Here is a 13,973-nt window from a genome sequence, read left to right on the forward strand (position 1 = left end):
GCAAGAGGATACACACCCAGCTGGGAAGCCCACAGTTCAGATGGTCCTTCCTCATCATTCCTCCCTGCCACACTGTGGTACAAATGCAATTGCAGGATGGCTTAAAGAGACAATGGACACATCTGTGCTCGTGGCCTCTCCTTATCCATGGATTCTAGAAACAATTTGAATGCTTTGTACATGGAAAGGGATAGGATGACTTCAGGCATATCTCCATTTTCTGCTTTGTCAAACATAGAAGACTTTGCAGGATATTCAAGGCCATCCTGGGTATACAACCTTATTTCTCATTGTACTTTTTTGTGTCCTTTCTGGTACAAAAATGGTTGTTATCAACTCTATCAAAAACATCTCTGATTTCCTGTCTTCCTGATGGTACTCCTTTCTGAGTCCTTTCCTTTCTTCACAATTGACTTCAAGTCCCATCTTTTCCATAAAGCCTTTTTTGAACTACCCTTTCCCTCATCAGTCTGCCTCTTTCTCTGATCTCCTGCAATACAAGATGACCTCTCTGGCACCACGGCTTTTAATGATTTCCCTTATGTAATGACTCCAGCTATCCCAAGGCCATTTCCTGAGCATTCACTGGATCAGACTGGCCAGGCACAAGCACTCAGCTGGTTGCTTTGGGAGCGTCCGACAGTTCTCCCGGCCCCTACTGTGCACTGCTAAGGCCACGTGGCTCTTTCAGCGACAGCTCTTAGCTTCCTAGTCCAGAGGAGAGTTTCACCCTGAGCTGCCACCCCATTGCCCTCCCCAAGCTTAGGGGTTACCCTTGGAGCCTGCAGGTGAACCCCACTGGCCTGGAAACAGAGGAAGGTCCAGGTGTCTGTGAGGCCTGATGCCTATCCTGTCTTCAGGAAGACTTCTTTAAGGAAAATAATACAAAATTAGGAATAAAAATTAAGGTAGAAAAGAGAATATTTAATAGAATTAGGAGAAAAACTAAAACAAATTTTAGAAAGCTGGTAAATATCACATACCCTATAGTTGTTTTTAGTTTAAAGCACAGTATTATTAATTAACTGCCTAACAGACCTCTTATGGTAACTTTCCTGCATGTTTTGGCTAAATACTCTTGGACTGTGTCTCTTGGGGACAATAATTTTGTAATATTCTAAATAGAAGAGTAAAAATATAAATTAGTGCTTCCTTTAGTATGAGAGGCCTCTTTTATTATTATTATTATTATTATCAACAGTTTATAAAGTTTTTTCAGCTTCACAACGTGTTGTTGGGAATGGCACACAGGTTGCCCCCGGAAGTTCTTCCCTCACTGGGACAGTGAGCAGTACTTGACTGACAAAGTTGGGGGCTTGAATCACATCATATATCCCACTAAATCACAACCATGTCCCCCAAATGGCCCTGGCTCCTCCAATACCACCTGACATAAAAGTTATAAAGCCCTGAGAGGAGAACCCTTCAGGAGCTGAAGGGTTGTCTTGGCAAGGGGGTCAATAAGGCAGGAGCAGCAGCAGCCCTGGATTGGGGGCTGCGGCCCCCACCCCGCATTCCTGTCACAGCCCACATTCTCCTCTGTGTCAGGAAGATGCTGCACTTAAAGTTCCTTGCTGGTTTTCTGACACCTCAGCCCCCACTAGAGCAGAGACCACCTCTTTATGTAGTATGGTAAGTATACCTAGCATTTTAGTCTGCAAAAGATGCCAGAATGCAGCACACCAGAGATGGATTGGCTTTTAATAAAAGGGGATATATTTAGTTAAAACGTATAGTTCTTCCGAAGAAAGGCAGCTAACTTTCAACTGAGGTTCTTTCTTACATGAGAAGCCACAGGGCAATCTCTGCTGGTCTTCTTTCCAGGCCTCTGGGGTTCCAACACCTTTCCGTGGGGTGATTCCTTTCTGCATCTCCAAAGGCCTGGGCTGAGCTGCAAGTGCTGAGATGAGGTATGCTGAGCTGCTTGGGCTGTGCTATGTTGAGCTCCCTCATTTAAGCATCCAGCCAATTAAATCAAACATCATTCATTACAGCAGGCACATCTCCTAGCCGACTGCAGATGTAATTGGTGACAGATGAGCTTCACATGCCATTGGCTCATGGCCACAGCAACAGAACTAGGCACCTTCACCTGGCAAGGTTGACACCTGAATCTAACTACCACACCTAGCATATGTATACTATACCTATAGTATACATAATATAATATACTAATAGTACACCTAGTACTTCGTACACCTAGCAAAGGCTGGGCACAGGGTAGGCATTCCATCAGTATCTACTGAAGGTGAATGAATGAATAAATGAGGAGTCGGGCCAGGCACCCATCACTCTACGGCTGTGTGCTTTCCCAAGTGCTTTCCACATATTGACTCTGTGTGGTAGGCACTTATTTATGCTCATTTCGCAGAGGAGAAAACTGAAGCAAAGAGAGGTTAAGGGACTTTCCCCAACTCACACAAATAATAAGTAGTGACACTAGGGCAGTTCAAATCAGGGCAGTTGGGTTCCAAAGACTCACCAAGCTGCCATTCAATAGAAGAGAAATTTGAAGCACAGTTCAAAGTTAAACTGCTAATAAGTGCTGAGGCCAGGCCATACTGAGGCAAGTTAGATGTAGGAAACATATCGCAGACCCGGAGGCACCTTAGGATCCGGTCCATGGGGAAGGCATCTGAAGAAAACAGTCAAGTTCCAGAAATCTGATGCAGTTGAGCAAACAAGATATTTTGTTCAACCACAAGGCATGGACCAAAATCTCCATAAACCGTTTTCAATTCTTACTTTGAATGTCTAGACAGCCTATGGCAATTGCTCACTTACAATCCTTAATTTACATGTTTACTAACTGATCACCATGTACCAATATCTCAAACTCCACCTCTCTTTGTTTAATCTAATAAAAACCTTTTGCCCCAACCACCTGGCGTGTCTCTCCCTTGAGCATCACCCTTTGAACGTGTTCCTGCTTTCTCTTTAATAAGCTTTTTTCACTTGCTTTTATCTATTTGTCTCATCCTTGAACTCCATCTTGCGACAAGACGGTGAGCCTGGAAAGGAGCTCTGGTAACAGCTTTCTCAGCAAACTAGCCAGGAGGTCCTTTGCAGGGTAGGCAAACCCTTCCCCTCCACAGTCTATCCTGCCTGGGGAACGCTAAGCCTGTGCAGCCAGTGAGCCACCCTGTGGGTCCTGCAGTGAGCACGCAGCCCTCATAGTCTCCACCCACTCACAGTGCTGCTTTCATGACCAGATGCTTACCTCTGGGCCTGGGGTTCAGTGAGCTGCTGTAACACCTGGGGGATTTAGAAGAGCCTGATTTCTTTGCTGCATGTGCCTTCCCTCTAGCCCGATCCCAAGCTGGCACCAGGAGATCCCCTCCCTGGGGTTTCTCTGTTGATGGCCAGTCCTTTGGTTCCCAGACAGGGAATCAAACCCTGGTCTTTCACGGGATGGGCAGGGATGCTCACCACTGCGCCACCAACTTAGGCAGGAAGTTCAAGATACAGACACCCAGCAGAGGAGTGGGTCACTCAGCAGCTTCGCAAGGGTACCTGGCCATTGCCTCCTGAGTCTTCAAGGACCCAGGAATGCTCAGGGACAGAGAGCCTAACTCATGGCCCATGGAATCTGCTGAGAACAGCAGGCTGGTGACCCGGAGGCTGGCACTGATGTGCAGATCTGCCTTTTCCTTCTCTCTCTTCCTTAGAAATGGGTGGTGCTCCCAGTGTTCCTGCTGACAGTCAATTATGCTGCCTGCTACAAAATTGGGATTACTTTCCTACCACAGAGCTAAAAAGGAAAAAACTTATTTTCTACTGCAATGCTGCCTGTCCAGTGTCTTCTGGAGGACGGCCAGCGTTGGCCCCCGCATGGAACAGTCAGCTCCAACCTTATCTCCCAATTAAACCTCTATTGTAAAAGGGAGGGAAAGTGGCAAGAAATTCCTTAGGTACATACAGCTTTCATGCCTCATATCAGGACAAACCCACGAAGGGCTCTTGCAAATTCTGTCATGCCCAAGAGTACTGTCAGGAACTCCCTTCTCATGGCCCTTCTCATGGAAGGACAGATACTTTAGGTAATCCTCTTTTAAGTAGCCCTCCCCACTACAATCCAGTCCCAGAATCTGAAGTGCCTCCAGACTCCCTAGAGTTGAGACCCCAGTCCCCTCAGCACCTTCACCTCCACCCTACGCTGTCCGGGCAGGTCACACTTGCCGTGACCCCACACCACCCATGGAGAAAATAGGAAAAGAGGATGGTATGTTCTCGGGAAGTAGCAAATGGGGACTTTGGGACCATCAGCGTTTATGTTCCTCTTTCCATAGCTGCTTGGCACAGTATAAGAAACAGTTGGGGAGGTTCTCAGAGGATCCTCCAAAATATGAGGAGGAATTTAAAAAACCCGTATTAGCCTTTAAATTCACATGGGGGTATATGTAGGTCATTTTCTCCTCTTGTTGCACTCTTGAGGAAAAACGTCAAGTCTAGCTGAAGCCCAGGACCCCACAGCTGGCAGCCTGCCCCACATGCCAAGGAGCAGCAGCGGCTGCAGCTGTGGATCCAAACTTCAGCTGTCACACGGGCCAGGCAGACCTGAAAGCCAAGGTCCACATGGTAACTTGTCTAACAGAGGGGATGGAAAAGTGCACCATCAAGCCTATAAATTACAATATGTACAACACAGTACAACTCAAGAGGACAAAGAAAACCCAGAGGAGGCTAGTGGAAGCTCTTTAAAAGTATACAATGTAAGCCCAGACTCCCAAGATGTCACATTTTACTAGGAACCCATCTCATCAGCCAGTCTGCCCCCGACATTCAAAGAAAGCTGCAAAAGCTCTTCATGGGCCCTCACTCCTATAATGACCTGTTAAAACTGCATTTTCTGTCTTTAACAATCAAAACAAGGCTGAGGAGGAGGAAGAGGCAATGAAAGGTAAGCAGAAGATGAGAGAACAGGCTCAGCTTACTGCAGTTGCTGTTAAAGGCGCCCTGCCCCCTCCAAGCCCCAAAGGCCTTGCTTCAACTGTGACTTGGAGGGCCACTGCCAGCCTGCCCAAACCCTCTAGGTGACCTTCCACCTCTGAACCCACTGAGGCCTTGCCCTGAATGCCACCAACATGAGCTTTGGGCCCAGGGACAATCTCCTGAGGGAGGAGGGGAAGATCGGCCCCCAGAGCCCTGCTCACAGCACATGAGGGAAACTGAGGCAACTGAGGCTGCTTATGGCTCCCCTGACTTCACTTCTAGCCATCAACCTAGAGGATCCTTGAGTGACACTCAACGTGGCAGGTAAAATTCTTAATTTTTATATTAACACTAAAGCCACTCTATCCTAAAATGCTACTCCAAGCCCACCTCCACTCAGACATGCCTAGCTATGGAAGTTGAGAGTTGAGCCCAAACTTAGGACCTTCACTACCTCTCTCCTTTGTAAGCTTAAAGACATTCTAGTGCCCCATCATTTTCTCATGGTCCCCAAATGCCCCCCCCCCTTTCTAGGGAAGGATCTTCTTCACTCCCTGGGGACCACCGTAAAACTAGTAAACCCAGTTAGTGTTTACCCCTTACTTGCCCCAAGGCTCCTACTAGATCCCAAAGAAAATGCTTAAGCAAAGCAACCAGTCTGTTTGGGATAAAAGCATCCCAGACAAACCTACTGAGTAGCACTGCTCTGCATTCAGGTCCAGCCTGAAGTGACTTTTCTCCATCAGAAGCAACATCCCTTTAAATGGGAAGCCGAGAAACCATCAGCCAATTATTAAAAAGTTCATTAAAAACCAGCTCCTAATCCCATGTCCTAGTTCTCGGTCCTAAATTTTAAGATTGCATTTTTATATCCCTCTTCACCCTGACTCTCAATACCTATTTGCTTTTAAATGGCAAAGACTTAAGGACAGAGTTCCCACCCAGCTCACTTCAACAGTGCTACCCCAAGGTTTTTTTTTAAATAGTCCTCAAACCTTTAAAAGTAGGGCTTAGCAGCAGACTACTGACCTCCAACTGCCTCAAAACTCAGTCTTGCCAAGCGTTGACTTTGTAAACTGACGATTCTAATATGAAAGTAAATTGTACAAAAAAAAGAAAGCTTTCTTTTGTCTGGAACCTAAATTTTCTGTAGCACATAATCTAACTCAACTTGTCTGGATAGCTCATTTGAACAATTGAAACACAGGGAGCCCAGAATAAGAATGAGGGCCTTTAATCCTGTATAGCCTAATGTAATGCCTGGATACATCCTAGCGTAGATTAAACAGATAATCAAAATGTATTGGCAAGGTCCTTGAGCAATGGGAGAAAAAAATATGGAATTGTTGAACTTTACCATCAGGGAAACCCCTGGTACTGTGTCAAACATTAGGTACATCCAAATCAATAGACCAAGACCTTGATCTTGAGGATTATTTTTGTGAAGTTAATGTAGGTAATGGAGAAGGTTAGCCTACCTGTAGGTATGCCTAAGAGTTGCTTCTGAAGGACCTCTTTTGTTCCTCAGATGTGGCCTCACTCTATGCCTGATTCTGTAAGTGAAATCATTGCCCTCCCCACTACATGGGACATGATATCCAGGGGTGAAAGACTCCCGGGAAGCATGGGAGATGACTCCCAGGGATGACTCCAGCCCTGACACCACAGGATCAACAATTCCAGCCTGACCAAAAGGGGGAAAAGAAGTGTAACTAATAAAGTATCAGTGGCTGAGAAAGTTCAAAGAGAGTTTAGAGGCTACTCTGAAGGTCACTCTTAAGCAGGTTTCGGTTAGATACTGCTACCTATCATAACTTGCCAAACCCCAAACAAAACCATTCCTGCCAATCCTAAAGAACACCTAGAGAAATATATAAGATTCTACAAAGTTTCCATGCACTATGGCAACCTTCCAGAAACGTACAACCTCCAGATGGGTCCCTGAACCAGATAAGTCCTGAAACCTAGAGGCCCCAGCCTCTCCAGAACATCAACTAGTTCCATCTCCCTACCCCATATTACTGACAGCCCCTTCCAACATGAAAAGGTTAGAATGGCCATAACCCAGATACTACTTGAAAGTGGGATAGAAAAATCAAAGGTGATGTGGAGTTGTACAGAGAGGGTACGGCTTGACAGACAAGTATGATTGCTGAATCATTAAATTGATATTTCTTTTAGTCCCCAGTATCTTAGAGCAGCTGGAAGTGAAAACGTAAAATGGTAGAATTGTAACCCATGCCACACCCTGAAATATGTTCTACAACTAATTGTTGTGCTATGCTTTGAAATTTATGACTTTTTTTGTATATATGTTTATTTTTCACAAAAATTTTTTTAAAGTCAATTGTGATGGTACTTGCTTTGGCGGCACATATACTAAAATTGGAACAATAAAGAGAAGATTAGCATGGCCCCTGCGCAAGGATGACACACAGATTCATGAAGTGTTCCATGTTAAAAAAAAAAAAAGAAAGAAAAGTCAATTGTGATGATAAAAAATATATATTTATTCTTCTAGCCTCCTATGTTCTGGAGCAGCTGGAAGAAGGGATCTGAGAGGATGTTACGGTGGCCCATGACAGGCTGTGGGGTCTGTCCTGTAATTGCTTGTTAAAGACTGCTTTGAAGATTATTGCTTTATTCTTTCTTTGCTTTGTTATAAATGTTACATTATACAATTAAAAAGAAAGAAAGAAAAAAGATAGTAACAAAAAAAGGTAAATTGTGTTTGTTGTAGTCATTGCTGGGTAAATACAAAAAGTCACAAAAAGTTTTAAAAAGTAAATTTTGTAGTCATGGCTGACTACAAGTCCTGGATGGATATAAAAACTACATAAAAACAAGAATGCTATAGTCCACACCAATGTTTATAGCAGCGTTATTTACAATTGCAAAGAGATGGAAACAGCCAAAATGTCCATCAACAGACGAGTGGCTAAACAAACTGTGGTATATACATACGCTGGAATATTATGCAGCTCTAAGACAGAATAAACTTATGAAGCATGTAATGACATGGATGGACCTAGAGAACATTAAGCTGAGTGAGACTAGCCAAAAACTAAAGGACAAATACTGTAAGGTCCCACTGATTTGAACCGACATTCAAGAATCAGCTTGGAATATATCATTGGTAACAGAGACCAGCAGGAGATAGAAATAGGGTAAGATAGTGGGTAATTGGAGCTGAAGGTATACAGACTGTGCAACAGGATTGGATACAAAAACTCAGAAATGGACAGCACAATACTACCTAATTGTAATGTAAATATGTTAAAACATTGAATGAAGCTGCATGTGAGGTATAGTGTTTTGTTTTTTTTTCCTCTCTATTATTATTTTATTTCTTTTTCTGTTGTCTTTTTATTTCTTTTTATAAATCAATGCAAATGTACTAAGAAATTATGAATATGCAACTATGTGATGAATTAAGAATTACTGATTGTATATGTAGAATGGAATGATTTCTAAATGTTTTGTTAGTTAATCTTTTTTAATTAATAAAAAAAAAAAAGAATGTTATAGTCAATTGCTGACTGCAAGTCCTAGATGGACATGGAAAGTTGTAGTCCCTGCTGACTGTATGAAGTTATAAAGAGTTTTTAAAAATAAATTCTGGTACAATGCGACAGTGGTTCAGTGGCAGAATTTCGCCTGCCATGACGGAGACCTGGGTTCAATTCCCGGTGCCTGCCCATGCAAAAAATAATAAATAAAGTTAAAAATGTACAAATAAATAAATTATGTCTGTCATGGTCAATGCTGCTCTCAAACTACTCTTAAAGAAAAGTTATAAAAAAGTTTATCTTAACATCTGAGTACTTTGTCTAAAAAAATTTTTTTAATTCTATCATATCAAAATAATATCCCTGTTGATGTTTATAATAACTTTATCATCCTTTATTTCATCTCACTTTTAAGGAAAAACTATTACAAAAGATTTGTTCTCTCACCTTGTAAAATAATTTAACATGTTAAATATTACAATCTCTATTTTTCTGTTAAGCTAAAGTTTTCATATGTTTTTAAATTGTATAAAATTTCTAAAAACATGACAGTGTTCTCACTGTCCATGTTGTAGCCTAGAACTAACCTGTCAGATGTAAAAAGTTGGAGGTCATGGAAGCAACTGAATTTACTTGTCAGTTATACTACTTTACTCTAAAGCTTCCCTGGGTCAGATATAGGTCGAGGCTTCATCGTCAATAAAAAGGGACTTAAAAATGAGCATAAGTGTATAAATTATGTTCTACTTGTGAAGCAGGGCAGAGTTTTTGCTATAGTTCATACCTAATAGCACCAATGTAAAACAACTGTCAGATGTTTTTATTTCTAAAAATAGCTTCATTTAAAAATATTTATAAGAAAATTAAGGCTTAGATTGTAAACCCTTACAGCAATAATTCTAAAATGCTTTGCTCATTATATAACCTAGTAGTTCCCTGAACTTTTAAGTATCTGTGTAATTCCTGAAACTCAAAATTAAAGTTCTCCAGCTCTGAAAGTTAGCATTACTTAAAGCAGTATGTGAATGATGTTCCTCCAATTAAGAATGACATAAATCAAAAGAAGAGTAAAAAATTATAATATCTATATTCTAAAGCTTTAACTTTTGTGCAAAGTCCTTTCCTTCCCCCAAAACAGCAATCTCGATCTTAATACCCCTCTTTACTTCAGCACTGGGAACAAGTTTTAAAACAGTAGGCTTAATCACGAGCCATGAGTTTCATGAGCCATGAAAGATCATAATCTTTCCCTTAAATTATTTCAAGGCTTTAAGTCTCCTTCAGACCTAGGAGGCGAGTCCCTAGCTACAGAGGTACTTCAAAATAAGTATGCCTTTGATTTTCTCACAGTGATCCAAAGAGAAACTTGTCTCTTCTTATAAAAAGAATGCTGTTTTTATGTAAACCAATTACGTTAACTCCAACAAAGCATCAAAAATCTAATAAATCAATTGAAACATCTCCATAAAAATGCAGCAACAAATTAGAAACAGCTTTCTTCCTTACCCAGTCTGTTTTCTTGGGTTCTTCCCTTTCTGGGACTTCTAATTCCTCTGCTCACACTTCTTTTATTTGGACTATGCATCTTCAACCTTTTTGTCAAGTTTGTCTTCACCAGCTTACAAGCCTTTCACAATAACCTACAAGCCTTTCACAATAAACTCATGATAACTTGTAGATACATTGCCCATCCACCCTCAGCACCAAAGGTCTCCCCTTCCTAGCCCATCTAAAGTAGCCAGAGTTCTACACCCTGCCAGGCAGGAACTACAAACCCTAATCAGCAGGAAGAAGTTCCAGAAAAGACACCAGGGTGTTAAGGCAGGTTAGATGAAGGAAAACATCTCGCAAACCCTGAGGCACCTCCAGACCCAGTTCAGGGGGAGGGCATCTGGTGAAAACAATCAAGTTCCTGAAACCTGAAGTAGTTAAGCAAAACAAGATACACTGCAACTACAAGGCATGTAAAAAACATGAAAACCCATTTACATTCCTTAATTTAAATATATATACAGTCTGTCACAATAGCCCACTTACAATTCTTACTTTGAATTTCTAGACAGCCTATAGCAATAGCTCACTTATAATCCTTAATTTACATATTCACTAACCAATCACAATGCACCAATATCTCAAACCCCACCTCCCTTTGTTTAATCTAATAAATACCCTTGTCCCAAACAATTTGGCATGTCTCTCCATTGAACATGTCCACACACACCTCTTGGGCATATAGTTTCTTTCTCTTCAATAAACTTTTCTCACTTACTTATACCATTTGTCTCATCCTTAAATGCTTTCTTGCAATGAGACGGCGAACCTGAAAGGGAGCTCCAGTAAAAAATTTTTCAGTGGAAAGGGAGCTTAGGTAGCAATACCATATCTGTAAGTGTGAAGGAGGGGAAGGCAGCCATGTGGACACATGCCAGAATCTTGGGAGGGGACCCAGCAAGTGAAGGACCTGAAGCTGTAGTTTCTTCAACTGCAGGGTAAACTGACCTCCCAGTTGAGGTCTAGGAGAGCAGGCAGAAATTAATTAAAGCTCTGCACTGGCAGGGGTTGAACCCATTATCCAGCCTGCCATCTTTCTCAGTGCAGTCATCCCTGGGCAGCGTTCCTGGCAGACACTTTTCCTGCCTCTACCCACTACTCACACAGAGGTCTAGCTGATGATCCTTCTTTGAGCAGGTTGCCTCCAGATGGTGACCAATAGCTTACTTACCTTTGCTGTCCTGTGGCCTGCTTTCTAATACTTAAAGACAGTGCCCTTCCACCTACCGAAAGCATCCCTTTCTGAATTTAATATCACCTGTTGGTTCAAAGATTTCCCACAGGACAAGGTCTCCAGATAGATGCTTTCCACATCCTGGTCACCCTCTTCTGGGTCTGCTCCTGCTTTCCATGTACCTCTGTAAAATTGCCCCAGTGTGTAAGATGTGGTCCCATGACTGTAAAGCAGAGAGAAAGCATTACCATCTAGGTCTGACACTGTGGTTCCAATGTTGTCAGTGTTTGTTCTGTGCAGTGTTTTTGGCTGCCATAAAACACTATGGACTCATACTGAGAAACTGAAATCCCTAAGAATTTTTTACATGATGTGTTTGCAAGCCAGGATGTCCCAACCAGTACATATGGTTAATTTTTTTTAATTGCATTTATTTATTTATTTATGATTGTGGTAGTCAGATTCAGGTGTCAACTTAGCCAGGTGAAGGTGCCTAGTTATACTGCTGTGGGCATGAGCCAATGGCATGTGAACCTCATCTGTTCCTGATTACATCTGCAGTCAGCTAGGAGGTGTGCCTGATACAATGAATGATGTTTGATTTAATTGGCTAGATGCTTAAATGAGAGAGCGCAACGTAGCACACCCCAAGCAGCTCAGCATACCTCATGTCAGCACTCGCAACTCAGTCCAGGCCTTTGGGATGCAGAAAGAAATCACCCCAGGGAAAGTTGTTGGAACCCAGAAGCCTGGAGAGAATGCCAGCAGAGATCACCCTGTGCCTTCCCGTGTAAGAAAGAACCTCTGTTGAAAGTTAGCTGCCTTTCCTCTGAAAGGCAACTAAGCAAATCCCCTTTTATTGAAAGCCAATCCATCTCTAGTGTGTTGCATTCCAGCAACTAGCAAACTAGAATAATGATAATAAAATTATATACGCATCTCTGATAGAATGTATTTTAATGTAAAATATTTCAGAGAAAATAAAAAATAGCTAAATACCATAAGGCTGAGAGAGCCACTCTTAAAATTTACTATATTTGAGTCTTATCAATCTCTCTCTCTGTCTGTCTAACAAAATTGGAATCACACTATATTTTGTATTTGCAAAGCATGATTTTCATTCACCACTATATCATGACATCTTCCCACAACATTAAAATGCCACTAGATTATTTTGTCCAGAACCTAAATTTTCTGTAGCACATAATCTAACTCAATCTGTCTGGATAGATCATTTAAACAATCAAACACAGGGATCCCAGAGTAAGAATATGGGCCTTTAATCCTGTATAGCTTAATGTAATGCCTGGATAAATCTCATAGTATATTAAGCAGCTAATCAAAAATATTGGCAAAGTCCCTTGATGGATGGGAGAAGAAATATAGAAGTATTAAACTTTACCACCAGGGAACCCCCTGATACTGTGTCAAACATTAGGGACACCTAAATCAATAGGCCAACCCCTTGACCTTGAGGCTTTCTCTTGTGAAGCTTATATATGTGGTGGAAAAGCTTAGCCTACCTATAAATATGCCTAAGTGTTACTTCTGGAGGACCTCTTTTATTGCTCAGATGTGGCCTCTCTCTCTCTAAGCCCAGCTCTGCAAGTAAAATCATTGCCCTCCCCCCTACATGGGACAGGATATCCAGGAGTGAAAGTGGGATCAACAATTTTACCCTGACCAAAAGGAGGGGGAAAAGTGTAACAAATTACATATCAATGGTTGAGAGAGTTCAAACAGCATCGAGAGTCTATTCTGGAGGTCACGCATATGCAAGCTTCAGTTAGACACTGCTACCTATCATAGCTTGCCAACTCCCAACCAAAACCATCCCTTCAAATCCTAAAGAATGCATAGGGCATTATATAAGATTCTACAAAGGTACCATGCACTAGGGTGACTTTCCAGAAACCTACAATCTCCACATGGGTCTCTCAATCAGATAAATCCTGAAATGCAGAGGGGCCACCCTCCTGAGAACATCAAGTTCCATCCCCCATCCCATATTATCGACAGTCCATTCCAATATGAAAATTTAGAATGGGCATAGCCAAAATACCCCTAAAGAGTGGGATAGAAAGATCAAAGGTGATGGTGGAGTTATACAGACAAGGTAGGGTTAAACAAATGACTATCATTGTTGAATTAAATTGATATTTCTTTTAGTCTCCAGTATCTTAGAGCAGCTAGAAGTAAAAACCTAAAAACTTGACTGGGTTCAAAATGGCAGTGTAGTGAAGTGTGGGATTTAGTTCAGGCCCCAGGGCAGGTAGTAAATAGCCAGGAACAGTACAGAACAACTGCTGGGGCCACATCAGTGACCAGACACACATTGTACATCAGTCTGGACAAGCTGGACCAGCTGTGATCCCACCCAGAACTGTAAGTCTCCCAAGCCAAGGAGGCCAGTGCCCCTCCCCCACGGGCTACTTCCCAGATGGGAAAGGAAAGAGACTTTACAACAGCAAGGGGCTGAGCTCAACCAAGTTCCAATTATGTAATTAATTCAAAAATTCTGACTGCTAAAAATAGATACCCAGTTCAGTTAAACCTCGAGTAAAAGCTGAGGTTGCTGGGTTTTGCTCCAGTGCAGAGAGGGGGCAGGGCTGATGGAAAAAGAAAAAAGAAAAAAAAAAACAGGTTTTCTGGATTGGAAAGGTCTGGGCCCTGAAAGAAAGGAGGGGGTACATAGGACCTGGAGATACACAGAACAACATACCAACTTAAGCTCTTGATTGGCAAACCCTAGGGAAGAGGTCTTGCCCTGAAAAGGATTTTATTTTTCTTTTCTTTTCTGTGACTGT

General features: G+C 42.1%; 1 long non-coding RNA gene and 1 other non-coding gene across 2 annotated transcripts in view; both read left to right on the forward strand.

The window, feature by feature from the left end:
• The window catches only part of LOC143681684 (uncharacterized), a 234,409-nt gene that overhangs the window by 191,455 nt on the left and 28,981 nt on the right, over positions 1-13,973 (forward strand). The gene's annotated exons all lie outside the window — the stretch shown is intronic.
• On the forward strand, positions 7,288-7,394 carry LOC143681809 (U6 spliceosomal RNA). Its single transcript, XR_013174867.1, has one exon. It is a non-coding gene; the product is annotated as a U6 spliceosomal RNA (small nuclear RNA).

The sequence above is a fragment of the Tamandua tetradactyla genome, chromosome 4 (genome assembly GCF_023851605.1).
Source record: "Tamandua tetradactyla isolate mTamTet1 chromosome 4, mTamTet1.pri, whole genome shotgun sequence".
NCBI classification, from domain to species: domain Eukaryota; kingdom Metazoa; phylum Chordata; class Mammalia; order Pilosa; family Myrmecophagidae; genus Tamandua; species Tamandua tetradactyla.